Source organism: Pieris napi, chromosome 11 (assembly GCF_905475465.1).
Source record: "Pieris napi chromosome 11, ilPieNapi1.2, whole genome shotgun sequence".
Classification (NCBI taxonomy): domain Eukaryota; kingdom Metazoa; phylum Arthropoda; class Insecta; order Lepidoptera; family Pieridae; genus Pieris; species Pieris napi.
Genome location: NC_062244.1, coordinates 1,467,131 through 1,488,429, shown reverse-complemented (window position 1 = coordinate 1,488,429; position 21,299 = coordinate 1,467,131). Strand labels below are relative to the sequence as shown.

Sequence of the window (21,299 nt, the reverse complement as noted above, 5' to 3'; positions counted from 1 at the left end):
TGTGTTCTTTCGAACACTCGCTCGGAAATCGGCTTGCTTTAGGAAGATAATCCGAAGGCGTCAGGCACAAAAGGCTAATTAACATACCTGTTAGATTTTTATAGACGAAACAGATAGAGAAATTCAACCTAAGGGTTATTGACCTTGAGTTCGTACTCTCACACCGTGGATCAATTAATGGATTTTGTTTCTTTCCTAAATTGTTAAAGTAGATAGAAGTTTTGTCCTATTGGTTTGAGAGTGCTTGTTCTGTAAAAAACTGCTGGATTCAGTACACGCTTATGGTTCTGAAACCTGGCCCCTTTGCAAGCAAGACGATGCTCTCCTTATTTCAAGGCTGAAGATTCTTCGAAGAATCTTTGGTAATGTTTGTTATCGACGGTGCTTGGCATATTGGGTACAATGAAGAACTGAAGTGGTAGGGACATGTGCACCGTATGGCGGACGACAGAACCTGGTGGCAAGAGAAACCCCGGTAGACCGAGGCTGCGTTGGTGGAATGTAGTTGTCAAGGCCCTCGAAGCAGGGGTCCCACGCGGGAACCACTGGATAGTTTACGATGGCGAAGTGTACTTGAGGGGGCTAAGGCCCACAAGGGTACAGCCCCTTAATGATGATGATGATCATGCGTTCGATAACTATAAGTATTTCGTAATCTTCGTGATAAACTTCGTAGATAAAATGAATAAACATGAATTTCCCATTTCATAGAAATCTTTACCAAAAGTCGGGAATTCGGGGCATTTGTAGATTGACAGATCAGGCGAAATAATACATTTCAAGACGGATCCAATATAAATAGTTGGCATATTGAATTATTTATTTTGTTGCAATGGGGTGGAACGCTTACGACTGGTTGAAAATACGACTCGTAATTTTGTCTTAATAAAAACTTTAAGGTCTGATTTCTATATCTGTTTGTATTTTCTAATTGGCAAGTAGATCAGCCTTCTGTGCCTGACACTCTGCGTCAGCTTTTTTCCTGGCGATTTCTTCCTTGATAGTTCCGCAGAGAGCGGACATAGAAAGGAAAGTTCAACAGTCGGGGATTGAATCTACGCCCTCAGATATCAACAGTCGCACGCTGAATGCACTAAGCCAACCCAATGTACATTATTATCTAGAGGAAATTTTGTATTTTTGCAACGAACAAACTCAAAAGCTACTGCACCTAGAGGAGATAGATTTTTTTAAAGAACAGAGTATCAAACGGGCAGGAGGCTCACCTGATGTTAAGTGATACCGCCGCCCATGGACACTCAATGGCTCAAGGGCTCGCACGTTGCCGACCTTTTAAGTATTGGTACTCTTTTATTGAAGTACCCTAAGTAGAATTGGTTCGGAAATACTTCTGTGGGCAGCTGGTTCCACACAGTGGTAGTGTGCGGTAAGTGCCTTAAATAACGCTCAGTTGTATAATAAATGTCCGTGTTGGCAAAAATAAAATAAAATAAATAAATCAGTAGCGCTACAACCTTTTTAAATCTGGGCCTCAGATTTAAATATGTGTTTCATGATCATTTATAATAGACAAACAGGTGATCAGCCTCCTGTGTCTCATACACGCAGTTGGCTTTTTAATTCTTATTCTATTTCCTGACGTTGTTTTTCTTGGTTTTAGTTTTTATTAATTAATAACATAGTAAAATACCTTACTGTGTTTTTTACACGGCGCCTAAATTAGTTTGGGGAAGTTTAAATTAATAATACTTAACAAAAACCGTTATTAGGAATGTTGAAGAATTAAAAAAAAGTTCCCAACTAGAGCGTAAAACCGAAAAATAAACTTTCATATAACTGTAACTGAATTGGAGAGTAAAATTCAAATTTCGAATTCCGTTTAAAACTTCCATCTCGTAAATGCTCCAGTTTCCGCTGGAAGTAGCTAGAGTTCGAAATTCAAATTCGAAAAATACGCTCCTTTCCGCTTCCGGCGTTTGATTCCTCCCGTGATACGACGTTTCCTCTGCTGTATTTGAATGAGGTCTTACAGTACGGCTCTTGTATTTGGCACTATAGACTATTTCATTTTAAATAATTATGAATATTAAACAAAAAAAAAATGAAACAGCTGTTTATATGCAAAAAAACATATACAACAATTTATCAATATATGCTTAAAAGAAGATAATCACTTAACTTATCTGCTGATAAGTATATCTTATCAGTATAGACAGTGACATCTGTAAAAACAAATGATAACGATGAAACGCAAATTATTTAAAATGCACCTAAAATGATAACAGCTCACATTACCTGTACTTAAATATCGTTATTTTTCATCTTTCAATACAATTATTATAAATATTTATAGAAATATATTTTTTATAGAACAGGGGGCAAACGGGCTGGAGGCTCACCTGATGTTAAGTGATACCCATGTGCACTCTTAATGTCAGGAGGTCGCGAGTGCGTTGCTGGCTTTTTATTGTTATATAATATGGGGCAAACATGGAGGAGGTTCACCTGATGTTAAGTGATACCGCCACCCATGGACACTCTCAATGCCACGGGGCTCGGGAGTGCGTTGCCGGTCTTTTAAGAACTGGTACGCTTTTTTCTTGAAGGAATAGTTGAATTGTTTCGTAAACGAAAAAAAATAAATAAAAGATAGTGTCTAATACACTTGCCTTAATGGAGAGTACACAAACTAGCGATGCAGAGAATGTATGGCGGCAAGCGATGTGTTTCAACGAAACATTGCTCTTGGAGATTGGAAAATTATATCGCACATAAATTCATGTTAGGAACACTACTCTAGGTATTTCCCCGCGATTTAATACGTATTGAATGCTTGATAATATCAGATAATGTTGAACAGTTCATATCTTTTGAAGGCCGGCAACGCACTTGCGATCTATTGCGTTTATTAATAGAATTCGACTTAGAGTAATTGAAAAGAGTGTACCAATTCTTAAAAGGCCGGTAACGCACGTAGGCATTGACAGTGCCCATGCGCCTTATTATATATTAACAGATTTTTAATTAAGTCATACTAGCCAGTGTTTTTAAATATGTTAAAGCAAAAAATCAGCAACCAATTTGATTTTGTCCAGGCTATAGAGCCAATCATAGGATTGTCCTATGGAGCAGGACCAGCATGTTTCCAAGCATTCTTATCTTGAATATAATCCTCTAATTTGTAATATGCTTGTTTACAAAGTGTACTTATAATAAAACATTAAAATTTTTCGTTCATTAATGTTGTGTTCTTTTTTTCTTTGTATGTTATTACACGCTTTATATTAGCTTCACCTGTATGTATGTAACCGACTCCTTCGGACTCGATTTTGACCCACTTTTAACGGACAGATTTAATTCAAACTTTGCGCACCTGTCAAAGATCGATCACAATGCAATAATCCGAAAAAAAAATGAAAAAAATTTAACTAAAAAATAAAAAAGATTAAAAAAACTAAAAAAACACGCTTTTAAAGCACATCAAACTAAAAAGTGAAAAATTACCCACGCTTTTTCACAATAATACCAGTATTTTTTGTTCATTACCATTTTCAGCCTAAATTAGGAATTATTTTTCACTTTTTAGTTTGATGTGCTTTAAAAGCGTGTTTTTTAGTTTTTTTAATCTATTATTTATTTATATATAAATAAATACTGCATTGGCTGTTATGGCTTAGTGAAACAAATAAATATATTTTACCTTCCCTAAAAGACAGAACGTCCAGAGAAAATCCTACATCATTTGTAGCAAAGTATAAATCATGGGAATACATCTTTGAATGCGTACATTTTACGAGTTTCTTCGGGAAAATAATAAAGAATACAGAGTTATTCACATCACGGCCGGGTATTGTGGGCAGAGCCGGGTATAGCCGGGTATCTATCGCGGATATCCTTCAAACTCACCCGAAGCATCCGTCACACTTATAACCGTATTTACCTACGCGCTGTGTAGAGTTACAAAGTTTTAGACTGGTTTCAAATATTATATTTATGTGAAGAAATGTTTAAAATAAATGTTGTCTGTGAATTCGGTTTATAGACGTGACAACATCATAACAAAACATTGATGAAATTATTGCATACTTTTATGAATAAAATTGAATATTTTTTATTGAATTGTTACTATTTTGTATGGATACAAATAAAGAGTGAAATAAAATCTTCAATTAATGATAAATTGACTTTTATCTATGTCTTAGATTTCTGAATCTGTTTCTTGATCATTTTTCAATCTAATAGTAGTAGGTGATCAGCCTCCTATTCCTGAAACACGCTGTTTTCCTTCACCGTTAGAGCGAATGTTAAATGCGCACATAGAACAAAGGTCATTGGTGCACAGCCGGGGATCGAACCTACGACCTCAGGGATGAGAGTCGCACGCTGTAGCCACTAGGCCAACACTGCTCATAAATATGTATAATGCCCACACAGAAAGAGAAGTCCGTTAGTAAGCATTAATATTAAGTTAAAAAGAAAGTGCTCTAGCCCCTACACTAGGATTCCCTCCTTCCTTTTGAGATGTTATCAGTACTTGACAATATATATTTTTTAAGCAATGTTTTTATTGTAGATCTATTTTTGCTTACATCTCTGGACAAAGCCAAGAATCACGTAAGGCACATTCGGCAGCATACTAGCACTAAACCCAGCGATGCTTTATCGCAGTGCTGAAGGATTTTTACGAGCGAAGCCGGGCTTAATATACTCTACCTCTAATAACCTTGGTCACCTTATGAAATTGCGTCTTGCTGCTTTCGGCGCTACAAACCCCTGATTTATTTATCTGAATAAAAGGTAAGATTGATACAAGTCAATGGGTCACGTCAGTCAACCTTTTAGGACCTCAGATTTCTGATCGTGATCATTTGTTTCAGCCATCTGTGCCTGACATACTCCGTGGTCGAAGGCATGGTTTTCTCATGAGGTTTCTCTCAATGTGTTTTTCTTCACCGCACAACCGAGTGTTATTCTCAAGAAATCGAATAGCTATTGTAATAAAAATTACTATCAGATTTGTATTAACATAAGTTTCCTGGTAATATATGGAACTAAATAGAAGTACTACATATATCGTCCCAATCAAATATGCGAATGTTAAATGCGCACATACACAGAAAGTCCATTGTGCACAGCCGCGGATCGAACCTACGGCCTCAGGGATGAGAGTCGCACGCTGAAGCCACTTGGCACCAAGATATTACAGAAAATAAACATAAACATTTCAAAATGGCGACGGTAGTACCAATTTGGCGCGCAAATTTGTCTTAAGGAATTTTACATTTTACATTATTAGTTCATTCTTATATTATTTCCATATCAATTCTTATATTATTTCTATCGTACATATCATACTTTATTAAATTTATATCAAATAATAATTTATTGAATAGTACATTTTTTCCTAAAGTAATACACCAAGTCGCTTTTTAAAGACTCTAGTCGGAAGATCCTATAATTCTTTGGCGGATATAGAAAGTAAAATCACTCGTGTCACGATCTTCATAACACAGTTATATTTTAAGATTTAATATTTAAACTAACAAACACTTTGTCCTATGACAAAGTGTTTGTTCACTATTCTACGACTATTCGTAGAATAGTGAATAGTAACAGATATGACAAATAGTAAACTTTACAGGACAGCCATTTCAAAATAATATAATCATGTTAGTTTGTATGTTAGTTTTTGTCATAACTTTTTTAATTCATATTCAGTAATTATGAAATATGCATACAAGCGAACAAATGGGTTTGTTTTGAAACAAAATAAAAATAATAACATTCAATTACACAGTTTTCTAGAAAAATAACATGTTTCTATGAGCGATCCTACCAAATCCATCACTTTACCAAATGATTAATTTGAAATTTAAAACACATGGAACTTTTTTTAGTGTAGCCGTAATATTTAGTCAATGTAGTATCCAAATATGATAAAAAGTGTTTTTTTTTCAAATCCGACATTGTTCTAAGATCATGACGACTTGTATATCTATGACAAATCTTCAAGATTCGCAACCAACCTGAAAATAATTTTCCCTTAGCCATTAAACCCCCATAAGTTGGTTATAAAAATTTTACAGCCCATTTACTGGCAGTAAACTGTGGTCAATACAGGGATGTCCCATTTTATTGTACCAATAACCCCACCCCAGTGGGCCAAATTGCCTTATAGTAAAGAAACTCAGATTTAGGGATCTTGCGTGTGAAGGTTCGCTTTTTTAGTTCTTTTATTTCACGATAGGATTCAACTATAGTTAATATTTAAATATTAATTAAGTTTGTTTTGAATTGCAATTCTTGAGTCTGTGACTTTAGCTTTTAGTTAGCAATTCTTAAAAGGCCGGCTGTGCAATCGCGAGCCCTCTGGCATTGAGAGTGTCCATGCGTATCAGATGAGCAGATGAGTGGGCAAACGGGCAGGAGCCCTATGTTCTATAAAAAAAACAGCGATAGAGCCGCCGTATTTTATGTTATTAGTTTTATAAATAAAATTAAAAAATAAGCCTGGGCAACACGACGTGAATTAAAACACGTCGAAACGGTTAAAAATACAGTACAGAAACAATATATAAATAATAATCATTGGCGCTATAACCTTTTTCAGGTATGGGCCTCAGATTTCTGAATCTGTTTCATGATCATTTGAACATCTAATAGGCAAGTAGTTGATCAGCATCCTGTGCCTGACACACGCCGTCAACTTTTTGGGTCCAAAGCAAGCCGGTTTCCTCATATTTTCCTTCACCGTTCGAGAGAATTTTAAATGCACACATAGAAAGAAAGTCCATTGGTGCACAGGCATGGTTCGAACCTACTAACTCAGGGATGAGAGTTGTAAGCTGCAGCCACAAGGCCAGCACTGCTCACTAAATAATATATAAATAATTAAGTATTTAATAAATTGTATATATATGCACAAATTTGATCAAAAGCAGTACATCATTAGGTTATAAAGCTAAGTAAGGGAAATAATAAAAACCGAGTGAGCCAAAACAATGATATAATTGAGGGTAGTGGTTTAGCGCATCAGACGGAAGGTGAGGACGATAAAACAGACAAACTGCGGATTGACAGTGTTGTAAATATAATGGCACTTCACAAGACTTGTCAGCGTATGTTTGTATGAGTTTTGTAGATCTCTTCTTTAAGAGGTTTTGTTCGTCTGAAAATGCTTACTTAAAGGAAAGGTCAATTATCCAAAAAAATATCCTAACAATTAGGTATAAATATAAAAGTTATATTAAATATTGATTGATAGAGCAGTGTTGGCCTAGAGTGTTCAGCGTGCGACTCTCATCCCTGAGGTCGTAGGTTTGATCTCTGGCAGTGCGCCAATGACTTTCTGTTGCATTTAACGATCGCTCGAACTGTGAAGGAAAATATGAGGAACTAAAAAGTCGATGGCGTGTGTCAGGTACAGGAGGCTGATTACCTTGTCTATTAGATTGACAAATTATCATGAAACAGATCCAGAAATCTGAGACCCAGACCTAAAAAGGTTGTAGCGCTACAGATTTCTTTTATTTATTGAAATTATAACAGTGACTTAAATCCTTTAGTGGAACAAGACGTCTTCATGCTCCAGAATTCACTGTATTCACTTGGGAAGATATTAGGAAGTTTGTATGAAATGGCATAATGCGCGTCAAAGTGCAGAGCTGCTGGATTGATAGGTGATATAAAATCACTAAGTAAAGTTAGCCGTAACATACTCCCAAGACACTCGCTACCGTAAAAACCAGACATTTATTGAAACGTCGTAACGTATTGATTATTATATACTACAAGATACAACTTTATATTCGGGTGTGGCTGGAGAGATTTTGATTTTGATGTCTCAAAATGCAAATGGAGTTTAGGGCCAGCTGCATACTCGTATTTTTATTTTTTCATTATAGGTCATTAGGCGATTGTATTCCTAGAAAATTTCTTGCGACTACAGTACCAGCGTTGGTTAAAGCAATCCCAATCCCAATATTGAAGTTAAATGCCACTTATATTGAAATTGTGACAATCAGGCTCCAGAAGATAAACTACTAACTCCCAAGAGAAATTAGAGAATTATTACTAAATAAATTCAAAGCCCTCGTTAAACGTAAATTAATCAATAAAGATTTTTATAAATTTGACGAATATTTAAATGATCCTAATCCTTGGGATTGATGTGCTCTAGTTCAAACAATTTGTATGACTCAAAACTTAGCGATTAAAAAGAGTGGCGGAGAGTTTCTTGCCAGTTCTTCTAGCCCGCTCTACGCCCTTGACTTGCGAACTGGTAGTAAATGTAAATTTACAATAAATTAAACTTCTTTTCTGACGTTCATAAGTGTACTTGTTTACTTATATGAATAAAGTTCTATTGAGTTTGTCATTGAGTTTCTACATGTTCTATATAAATTGTAATGTATTAATTATTCGTTCGAAAACAGTCCTTTCGCCTACCCTCGAAATAAAAAAGCCCTTCATAAAATTGACTCGTTATTACAAAAAGAAAGGAGCTGTATTAAAATGTCACGTAGCACTGTAATTTAACACCCAATTTGTATTAGAAATGTGTCTGGAATTCGAAAAGGGGTAAAATCGGTTTCTCGCGGAATTCCTTAGTTAAATTTGAATTTCTTTATTTGAAATTTGTACAGTGTTTGACGTCTATAAGATACTTCTATTAACGGTGAATAAAATATGATTTTTTTGATTGGGTATTAATAGAATTAAATTATCTATAGACTAGCTGGCCTGGCGAACATCGTACCGCCTAATAGTCGATTCTTTATTTTAATACTTATTCTGCTATTCGGGACACCGGTCTAGCTAGTAAGATAAAAAAAGAAAGTTGATAGTACAACAAATACATTATGTCAAAAAATAAAAATTTACCTTCCCGGAACCCCTCCACTAACACTTGAACTTTATGATATGGTATTAAAGTTCAAATTGCCTTTAAATATTATTACGAATATTTTGTATGGGAATATAGAAAAGTGTTGTTTTTAGACTTTTTCACTCAATTTTTTCTAATTTTTCTCTCCGTAAGAACCATCCTTGTACTTCAAGGAATATTATAAAAAAAGAATCAGACAAATCGGTCAAGCCGTTTCCATGTTATGTCATGACAACGGAAAACGGGTTTCATTTTTATATATATAGATAGATAGATACACATTGTTTTATAATAAAGTTAAGTTAATTTCACGACTTTTTATGATAAATGTAAACGACGAAAAACTGTTAAACAAAATATGATGATCTATAATATAATATCTATTGTACATACTTATATACGAAATTGATTCCTATATTCCCACGGATTGTTAATCAGGCTTTCAATACAAAATGTTCTTTCCAACACACACGTGCGCCTATTTTATTGATTCGGTTTAACGTGTAATATATACGTATTAGACTCTTGTACTCCAATTTCTTGTTCTCGACACTATGAACCTAAAGCTTCTGAAACATTTATTAACAGGTGAATTTTGTTTCAGAGTTAGTAAAAGGTGCGCGTGGTGCGTTGACACCAAATCCTTAATCGCGCTATCAAAGTGTATTTGACCACTGTAGGGATATACAACACAAGCCACTGGGGCTTTTGTAGTGGCCAGTCAGTGTGTGACTAGTCAGTGACTGGTCAAAGTTACCCAAAGGTCGAAAAGTACACCTTCCTTTTTCACAGCTATTTAATAAAGACTTTAATTCGAAAACTACAATGGGAAGCTACCTTTATACCTAATCGGACATTCAACTTTATCGATGAAGTGCACGTTGAATTAATATTATCTTATCTACCAAATGTTCTCTTTAATACTTATTTTCAATATTTATACAGTATTTATAATAATCTTAATAAAAAATTAAAACAAATTTAAAAAGTTTGGTTCCAGTGTACCTTTAACGCTGGCAGCATTACAGAATCGCAAGGCTGTATTGCGATACTTATTCGTTGAGCGCGGAAAGCATCTGCTCTGGGGTAACTGATACTATCTATCGCCAAATTAAATCTTTAATTAGCGCCTGTGCGACCAAGAGTCTCTACTCCAAAGGGAACAAAATCAAAGTTGAGGAAAGACTCTTTATATTAGAGCCGTTTATTATTTTCCACCTGCTCTGCAGCCGCGCGTAATTGTGTGCTTGTCGGAGGGAGTTAATACGAGGCTAACTTGTCCACACAAGTAGCATCCCATAAAGCCCGTCCCGTCCAAGGGAACAAAGACATCCCGGCCGCTTGCTATCGCGATGCTTCTACCATATTAGTTTCTGTTAAAACGCATGGTGGTACATCTTTTTCTAGTACACATTTTCAGTGGGCTTTCTACAAATAAACAAATATTAGGATGTGAGAGAGGGAGGTATAAAATCTAGCCATAGATTTTAATAGATATCTAAGCATTGTGTAAAAGCAGGCATATACATATAGATATTCATGTAAGAGGAAGTTGTCCAACATATTGTCCGGTTAAGGAGAAGTTTCCAACCGGACACCTAAGATTATGACGCGTGGTCGCGCTAACTTACAAACAAGTGAGAACTTCTCTTAGCGCTTTTGTGTTGATCGCTTTTGTTCATTTTAATTGAATTCAATATTATCTACTAAGATCTTTGCAAGAGATAAACATGAAATACTTGTGCAATTCACTGTAATACAGGGGTCTAGGCTCCGAATATGATTTTGTCCCATTCGGTGTCGAGACCCTTGGTACGTGGGGTCCTAGCCCTATAAGGCTTTTTAAGGAAATAGCAAAAAGGTTAGTCGACATCACAGGAGACCGAAGAGCTGGCAGCTTCCTTATACAAAGAATTAGTCTAGCTATTCAAAGGGGAAACGCCTCAGATTTCTGTATCTGTTTCATGATCATTTGTTAATCTAATAGGCAAATAGGTGATCAACCTTCTGTGCCTGACGCAAGTCGTCGTCTTTTTGGGTCTAAGCCAAGCCGGTTTTCTTCACTGTTCGAGCGAATATTAAATGCGCACATAGTAAGAAAGTCAATTGGTGCACAGCCGGGGATCTAACCCATGACCTCAGGTATGAGAGTCACACGTTGAAGCCACTAGGCCAACACTGCTCTCTAGTTTTTGATACATACACAAATAATTAATAATATCGTGATTTTTTTCTTTTCAGTTTATAGGTTTATCAACTACATTTTTCTTAAATAAGTACTCAAATAAAATCTACGATCTACTAATGAATTTTGTAACCTGTCTTAATGTTGATCTCCCCAGTATACAGTATAGGGACAAGCGATCAATGAATTTAGTCACAACCTATTTCTGTCATAAATAAATTAAAAAAAAAAGATCGTATTCAAGTGAAAATTTCAATGTTTTCTGTAATGTAACAAAAATCTTTCGTACACGTGACTACATGGTGGTTATACATTAGCTTTTCTCAGAGATAAATCAACATTTATTCTCCGTTTAAATAAATGTATGATTATTAAAAATATTTATAAAAGTTTAATTAGAAGTAGAAAAAAGGCAACAAAATTTATCGGCCAATTATATTTCTAAATAATCAGAATAATATGACATTCATAAAAATCCCCTTCAATGGAAGTCCCTGCCAAGTATGAAGTCATGTAACTTACTTATATATATATAATATAAGTGACGAATCACTGCAACAGTTGTTGATAAGGAATTTGAAGAGCAGTCGTCTGTGTGAAATAAGTGAAAATGAGTGGAAATGAAAAATATCCGCGTAAGTATTTAGATTTATTTTACTAAAGAAATAAAAAAAATTTGGTCTGCATAACGTTAATCACTTATTTTTTTAAAAATATGCCCAAAAACAATTCAATCGATTTTTGTTCACGGAATTCATGCGACCGCAATAGCAACTTTTCGAACTCTGAGGTGTTTTTTTATCCACTGTGACTTGTTGAGATTTTAATATTATATACTGTCAAAACCTCGGTTATAATAATCGTACCAAGGGATATAATACAATGCAATTATTGTAAAAATAAATGGTATGGCTATCATACGAAAAATAATGAATCAGACAATAGCAAAAGATAGTGAATCATATTATTGTTACTTAAAGATAGTGTTATGTGTTTTTTTAAAATAGCTGGTTAAGACATAGACCTTTCACCGTCCAAGCAAGTGTTAATTGTAACATACAAAAACCTATTTCGATGTTTAAACACCATGAAAATTATTTTTAAAAGTAAAATTAGAAATTTTGTTCTTTATATTTCTCGCTTTTTCTGTATTTTTTTTTCGTAATTGTATTTCTTGTACAATAAAAGTAAATAAATCGGAGTAATGAGAAATTAATTTTCTTTAACGGAAATAAACATGTATTACACTATTTAATCGCATACAGATTACGTCCTCAACGTCAACTAAACGTAGTTATTTCACGTTAATATCCGTTAAGGAAATTATTTATTTTTTTAATGAAAACGCATCCATCGCTTTGATTTTTAAATTTTTTTTTCAGATTTCATCGCCGCTAATGTTTACCAGAAACCTACTAATTTACTACCTAAACTCCCACCTGGAAAACCCGCGGATGGAAGGAAAACTATCAAAATTCCACAAAATCAAGAAATGAAAAAGTGCTAAGAAATTTTTAGTTGCATTACTTGTCTTATGAACCGTATTCAAAATGTGGATTTCTATTTTGTTGGACCCGATATTATATCAAAATCATTACATAACATGTTATTTTAATAGACATATTATTTTTTTTTAGATATACTACTACTGGCATTGTGTCCAGGGACTTTTTCTATCTCTGAAATTAAAAAAAAATAAAGATACATCATATTTGTTACAATAAAATAGTTCACGAATGGTGTGTTACGCGTCTCGCGAAACACGAATAGAGATACAGATATTAGTACAGCTGCATATAAAAGATTAGCTCACAAACACTATTAAATAAAAACACAAATGATTGTAGTTAACAGATATGGAAAAACTAAATTCGTTTTAAAGGGCTACTTTGAATATTAAACAAAAATGTTTCAAGGAGGTTTATATTGGACGTTTTAGTATTTTTTGAAAACGTATAAATTGTCCGAGAACGCTTGCCGATTGTCAAATATTTCTGTTATCTTTAAAAATATTAATAGACGAAAATGGTTGATAATACTTTGAATTCGTAATATTTCGTATCGAAATCAAAAGCTGTATTTGTTAGTAATAATATTTTATGATAAATGCGTTTTTATTTCAATAAAATCCGTTAAAATTATTAAATTTAATAACAAATTCCTTAAGTTTAAGCCAAAGCTGTCAAGCGTTGTCAAACAGGACAAGCTAACCGCAGATAATAATTTATATTTATAATTTATCAAACTAGTTTCCGTTTTGGTGGGCGACGCTCGCGTCTCTTACGTTTCGAAAATGGATTCATTTATTAAATTTATAAAAGGTGTTTTGCCTCCGGCGGAGCCACGAAGTAAGTATTAATTTTATTTATTTATACACACATAATACATGGTTACATAAAAAAAAAACAAATTATGAATTACTGCCCAAGGATATATGGTAATTGAACAAACACAGTATGAATAGGCTGCCATGGTCTTCTGAGCAGAGTCGACTGTACATCACGAGGTACAGGAAGAGCGTACCAATTCTTAAAAGGCCGAGAAACTGGCGAGCCTTCTGGCAATGTGGGTCCATGGTCAGCGGTATCGCTTAACATGAGATGAGCCTCCTCCAAGGGTTTGTAAGAAAATTGTCGGTGTTAGGGCATCCGAGCATCGAAGAGCAAATAAAGTTCCTGAAGTATTAGACATTCAGCCATTCATGAGAGCCATGGACTAGAGAATCCATTTGTGAACACACTTGTGCGCTATCTTTTGTTATCAAGGCCATGATAACGTTGACAAATTTTCACAATTTTTTACCATACTTATTTATTTACATCACAAGGTAAATAAATAAGTTTTTACAACAAACTCCCAAGCGAAATTAGAGAATTATCACTGAACAAATTCTAAACTCGTTAAACGTAAATTAATCAATAAAGCTTTTTATAAATTTGACGATTATTTAAATGATCCTAATCCTTGGGATTGATTTGCTCCAGTTCAAATAATTTGTATGACCTTACTTAGCGATTAAAAAGAGTGGCGGAGAGTTTCTTCCCAGTTCTTGTTGCCCGCTCTACGCCCTTGACTTGCGAACTGGTAGTAAATGTAAATTTAGAATCAATTTGACTCCTGTTCTGTTGACGTTTATAAGTGTAATTGCTTACATATATGAATAAAGTTATTTTGAGCTAGAGTTTATGTATAATTGAAGTCTGTTAATAAGGAAAACTGATAGTTTTTGTATCCTTATAATATTGAGTGCTTTGATTTGCCCAAAAATTTTTGGAAGGCGCAAATAAATTTATTTTATAGCAATTCATTTCGTGGGTTAGCGACTAGTAAATAAAAATAAAAATATATATTACCCGTAATAAAAAAGGATGTTTAGTTAAAAGAGAAAGTGTGTCGATCTCTGTGTTGTTTGCAGCTAGTCTGTTCCATTTCACATACTTATGAATAACATGGACTTTTCAATAGAGAATAAACCTACTGACCACGCTTATAAGCAGCATTAAAGCAGCAAAAAATTGTTAACTGAACTTTAAAGACACATAGGAAGCTTGCTGAATCTGTTTTCATATATATTTTATCACCATACTATCCATGAATCCTGTCAAAACTGCTAATCAAAATTTCAGCTTCTTCTTCGCTCGTGGAAGCCAGAGTGTACCAAAAACCCACAAATCAGTTACCTCCCTCACGAGACAGCACGCCTCCAGGAACACCTCCAGGATCGCCTAAGCCCAAAAAGAAAACCAATGAAAACGAAGAAGAGAAAGATAAATAAATATTATTAACACTTTACAGTATTAGTATTTTAATCGCAAAAGGACTTGCATAGCAGTAAAATTGGATCATAAAATCATTAGATTCCATAATCTTAATTTCTGTGTAAAATTATAAAGATAAAATAACTAAATTTCTTCCCAATGTATAACATATAACATGAAGTGAAGTTATAAGAAAATTTAAATAATCGTTTGTAAGTAATTTGTGTTGAAAGCAGTGATGGCCTAGTGGCTTCAGCGTGCGACTCTCGTACCGGAGGTCGTAGGTTCGATCCCGGCTGTGCACCAATGGAATTTCTTTCTATGTGCGCATTTAACATTTTCTCGAACGGTGAAGGAAAACATCGTGAGGAAACCGACATGTCTTAGTCACCCAAAAAGTCGACGGCGTGTGTCAGGCACAGGAGGCTGATCAACTACTTACCTATTAGATTGAAAAATTGGAAAATAATCATGAAACAGATTCAGAAATCTGAGGCCCAGACCTAAAGAGGTAGTAGCGCCACTGATTATTATTATTATCGGGTCCAAGAAATCGAAATACACATGTTGAATTCGTACATATGACAAGTAGTTTAAAAATTAATCCAACTAAAAATTTCTTTGCACTTTTTCATTTCTTGATTTTGTGAATTTTTATAATTTTATTTAAGTCTATTGGTGCACAGCCTGGGATCGAACCTACAACCACAGAGATGAGAGTCGCACGCTGAAGCCACTTGGGCAACACTGCTCACGCCACGCTTACGTCTTGGATCCGATATCATATCAAAACCATTACAGATAATAGTTCTGTAGACATAATTATAATATTGCTAATATATATTACGTGGGAAGACCTCTTATGGGCTGACTTAGTTGAGTTTTCTGGGGAGAATTGGATCGAGGAAGCAAACAACAGATCCACATACAAAGTTAGGCCATTATTGGACTTGGATTGGACAAAACAAAAGCCAAATTACGTTTGAGCCAGCGTGCGATAGAGAGAAATATTTTCGGAATTCAATTACGCGACAAACAAGAGAATATAGTCGCAGAAAAAAAACAAAACTAATTGATGCTCTAAAACTTAACTCGAGATGGGCAGGCCACGAAGCCTGTTATACAGATGACAGATGGTCTAAAACAGTAACCGAACACACTGGTCCAAAAAGGAAAAGGGAACAAGGGCAGACCAATAGAGCGATGGGCCGACGGGAACAAAAGGGTAGCTGGAAGAAATTGGATCATGATGGAAAAAAAAATTAGAATGGTAAAAGTTGGAGGAGAGGGGTCGTATCTTAGAGTAGTTAAAATTGTATTTATATATGTTTCTGTTAAATGTATATCAATAAGATGTATTATTATTATTAAATTTCTATATTTTATAGTTAAAACAAAGCTATAAGACCTACACTATATTGATGATATAAGGTAAAATATGTCTGTCTAAAGAACCAATATACATATAAACATATAGAAATGTGAACATTATAAAATCAGGAATTTCCAGACTTCATCCGTAAATCTGAATGCTTACCGTATGTAGGTACAAGAGAGATATCTAAGCTATCATATATATAATATATAAACTGTGTCCAGTTTGTGTTTCCACCACGCCAACTTCTTTCTATTTAGGATCATGTATACAATAAATAAATAAATAAATAAATAAATCACTGCGCGACATTCTAGCATTATTTTTACAGAATTATCAAACTTCAAAGTTTCAGATATTAGTACTACTCCATCTATAAGATTAGCTCACAAAAGTTATTATAAAAACACAGTTGATTGTAAAACCCAGATATCGAAAAACTAAACATTTGTTCAAAGGGCTACTTGAATATTAAACAAATAAAAATATGTTTCAAAGATGTTTATATTGCGACGTTTTAGTTTTTTTGATAACGTATAAATTCTCCGAGAACGCTTGATGATTGACAAATGTTTCCGTTATCTTTTAGAGTATTTATAAACGAAAATGGTTGATAAGAGTACGAGTTCGGAATCAAAAGCTGTATCTGTTAGTAATAATAATTTATGATATAATTTTTTAAATAAGAACATTCAACAACATTTTTTTTAAGTTTAAGTGAAACATGAATAAAGCGGTTAGCTAGTAGATAATAATTTATATTTATAATTTTGTCAAACAAGTTTCTGTATTGGTGGGCGACGCTCGCGTCTTACATTACGAAAATGGATTCATTTTTTAAATTTTTGGAAAAGGTGGTGCCTTCAAGTCGTAAGTATTAATTTTATTTATTTAGAAATATAATACATAGTTAAATATAAAAATACAAATAAAAAAGTAATGCCCATAATATATCGTCACTGTAAAGCGAAAACTAATTAAGTCAAAAAAAATTCCAAAACGAGTTATCTATAAAGCCGGTAAAACGATTCTTTTTCTTTATTTAACTGTCTAACCGTTAATTTGGTAAGTATCTTAGCTTCTGTTTTACGAAGAGTGAAAAGTAAATAAATCTATTCTTTGGTCCAAATAGAAAATAAGAGAAATAACTAAATCATGTTAACTATTTTTTATTTTTCAAAAAATTACATAGCTTATAAATCGAGATTTAATTACTTTTATAATGACGTTTTATGAAATGCGTCGCTTATTTGTACCATGACATCGAAAAAACGAGACAGTTTATGATCCGCGTGACCTTAGCGGTTATCAGATTTCGTTCGTTCAATTTGTATGAAACTTCGTAACATGACCGCTCGGCTGAACCAAAATTTGACCGTTGCGCCTTCAAACTATGATAGAATAAGCGACTCTATAAAAGTTACTTTTTGTTGAACTTTTTTGTATCGAAATGTTCAAATAATAGTTTAAACCATATAAAATTCAATATTTTAATTAAAACTTGTTAAAGTTAAAGTAATAAAATGCATCAAAATCTAACACACCTTCAATAGCAATCCGTGTTATAGGTAAAAACTGCAAAAATAGCCATCGCCTAGTTCTTCATTTTACAATGAATAAGAATGCTAAATTCCTAGAAGTTATTTATTATAATTAAACTTTTCATCTATTGTATATAATTGTATTTATTCTCTTGTTTTTTGTTGGTTAAATAAATATAGGTATTTTTCAAATGTATGTGTAAAATACAAACCGTTTGAAAAAAATATAATATCAGTATTTATTTAGTTAGGATGACGTCATCCAGATAGAAAAAGATGTCTTCAGGCAATATTCAATTGCATATTTAAACGTATATTCATATATTTCATTGTCTCTCAATTCAGCGAGTCTGTCAGGTTGTAAAGAAAATAAAATTATTTATATTATATGAATTAGTTATTATTATTATTATATTTAAACTAAATTTGTAAAATTTTAAGGAATTCATTTTTAATTTGATTTGTAATATCTTTTTCAAAGTGTGTTATATCAGGAATTCACTTCGATATAGGTATTTATATCTATGAAACACCAAAATATTGAAAGCTTTTATGCGCAATTAAATCAACATTTGACGGTAATGTATAAAAATAATAAGACGTGTCAACTATGATAGCACCAAGAAACTTTACATTGAAAATATATCAAAATAATAGTTTTATATTAAATAACTAAAAAATAATATATATATATATTAAGAAAATAATATATTAAAAATCTGTTCAAATTTACAATCAAGTACAGTACAGTATTTACAATTTTCTTAACCTACAAAGTAATAATAAAAATATTTAAAAATTATTAAAAAAAAATCAAAACAAATTTAAAAAATTTGGTCCCTGTGGCAATCTACCTTTAACGCTGGCAGCATTTCCTCGCTGTATTAATATATTCTTATCATAATAAATAATTTAAATAGGTATATATTGAAAACATGCATATATGTCTCACATTCAAGCCGTATATTATAATTTGTTTTTATATTAAGCTTATTGTGATTGATGAATAATTTAAAATAATTATATATTTTATTTATTTTATAGAAACATTAGTCCGTGCAAGTTTTACAGTTAAATTTCAAAACTTACATAGAAACCTCAAACTAAATTATCGTTCTTTCATTCGGTCTTGCCATTACGTTTTAGCTTATTGGCGGTCATGGTACGAAAATTGCCATTAATTTTAGGTACCTAAACTCATCAGCATCTCAACTGGATTGTTTTAAGTAAGCTCATGGTAGGCCCCAGTTCTTCTTGCCAGCTCTACGACCTTGACTTGCGAACTAGTAGTAAATGTAAATTTAGAATCAATTAACATCTTTTCTGTTGACGTTTATAAGTGTACTTTGAATAAAGTTATTTTGAGTTTATGTATAAGAGAAGTCTGTTAATAAGGAAAACTAGATAGATAGTTTTTGTATCCTTATTATTGAGTAACGATTCTATGATTTGCGCATAATTTATTGGAAGGCGCAAATAAAAAATCTTATAACAATTCATTCCGTGGGTTAGCGACTTGTAAGTAGAAAAATTAAAAATATATATTACACGTAATAAAAAAGAATGTTTAGTTAAAAGAGAAAGTGCCTAAAATCCTATATATATGTCACCGTAAATTGTAAACACCGTTAGATTGTAATCTATCTCGCGAGATTATAAACTGTCGAAAGATTGTGAACCTCAACGAACTGCTTACAATTTAACGTATTATTATTCGGTAGGTATATGAAATTGTTGGAAAGTAAAATTAATCTGTAATTTACCAAAGAAGTTTGAATGATAACTAAGTTAGTGTAGTACAATCTACCAAATAATAATATGTTAAATTGTAAGCAGTAAGCTGAGGTTCACAATCTTTCGACAGTTTATAATCTCGCGAGATAGATTACAATCTAACGGTGTTTACAATTTTACGTTAACATATACACTAGGATTATCTGTGTCGTGGGCAGCTAGTCTCTTCCATTTCACATATTTATGAATAACGTACACTTTTTTAATAGAGAATAAACCTACTGACACGCTTATGTGCTCATAGCAGCAAAAATTTTTTAACTGAATTTTAAACACACATAGTGAGCTTGCTGAATCTGTTTTCATATATGTTTCATACTAGCTGGCCTGGCGAACATCGTACCGCCTAACAGTCGATTCTTTATTTTTTTTAATACTTATTCTGCTATTCGGGACACCGGTCTAGCTAGTAAGATAAAAAAAAAAGTTGATAAGACAACAAATAAATTATGTCAAAAATTAAAAATTTACTTTCCCGGAACCCCTCCACTAACACTTGAACTTTATGATATGGTAATAAAGTTCAAATTGACTTTTAAGTATTATTACGAATATTTTGTATGGGAATACAGAAAAGTGTTGTTTTTAGACTGTTTCACTCAATTTTTTTAATTTTTCTCTCCGTAAAAAACATCCTCGTACTTCAAGGAATATTATAAAAAAAGAATCAGACAAATCGGTCAAGCCGTTTTAATGTTATGTCGTGACAACGGAAAACGGGTTTCACTTTTATATATATAGACTAGTGGACCATACACACGTTGTCCTGCATGATATTTCAAGCAATTAGTAAAGCAAAGTATGAAAGTACCGACTGCAGCGCCATCTGCCGGGCTGATTTGTGAATCTAAACCATTCCCAGATCCCCTTGAACACACACAAAAAATTTCATCAAAATCGGTCCAGTCGTTTGAGAGAAGTTCAGTGACATACACACTCACAGAAGAATTATATATATAAAGATTAGACATACTATCCATGAAACCTGTCAAAACTGCTAATAACAATTTCAGCTCCTTGTTCGTTCGGGGAAGCCAGGGTGTACCAAAAACCCACAAATCAGTTACCTCCCTCACGAGACAGCACGCCTCCAGGAACACCTAAAGGATCGCCGAAGCCCAAAAAGAAGACCAATGAAAAAGAAGAAGAGAAAGATAAATAAATATTATTAACACTTTACAATATTAGTATTTTAATCGCAAAAGGAGTTGCATAGCAGTAAAATTGGAGCATAAAATCATTAGATTACATAATCTTACTTTCTGTGTAAAATTATAAAGATAAAAAGTTAACCTAACAAAGTATCGTCTCAATTTATAATGTATAACATATAGTGAAGTAAAGTTATTTAAAAAATTTAATAATCATTTGTAAGTAGTTTTTATTCAGGGTAATATGTTTCTGGATTTGAACCATGACTCCTCCGACTCTGCCGGTCCCCTGCAGACCTCGGGGCAAAAGAGTGTAGGCTCTCTGGCCCCAAATTTTTATTCACAAAAATATACACTATCCTTCCAGTATAATACGATAATGTCGAAAATAATATACACAATATCGTAGCGATATTGTGTATATTATTTTCGTGACCTCACTCTGCGAACATATTATAAAGATGTCGATATTGTTGCAGACAGCATTCAGTATACTCTTCTTTAATAAAATCCCAGAGGCTCTTTTATCTCTGCCTTTAATAAATAAGAAATGTATTAAAGAAAAGCTGTGTAAAAAGGCTTACTATAAAGTTAACGATTATCTAGTTGATAAAAGGGTCTGGGACTAGTGCTAGACAGGCTACTTC

At 33.3% G+C, this 21,299-nt stretch overlaps 1 long non-coding RNA gene across 2 annotated transcripts; it reads left to right on the top strand.

Moving 5' to 3' along the window:
• Positions 1–11,534: 11,534 nt before the first annotated feature.
• Positions 11,535–20,683, top strand: LOC125054002. Of its 2 annotated transcripts, none has more exons than XR_007117648.1 (3): positions 11,535–11,668; positions 12,416–13,381; positions 20,515–20,683. It is a non-coding gene; the product is annotated as an uncharacterized LOC125054002 (long non-coding RNA). The 2 variants fall into 2 exon arrangements; XR_007117649.1 differs by lacking the exon at positions 20,515–20,683 and adding an exon at positions 14,660–14,825.
• The last annotated feature ends 616 nt before the right edge of the window (positions 20,684–21,299 follow it).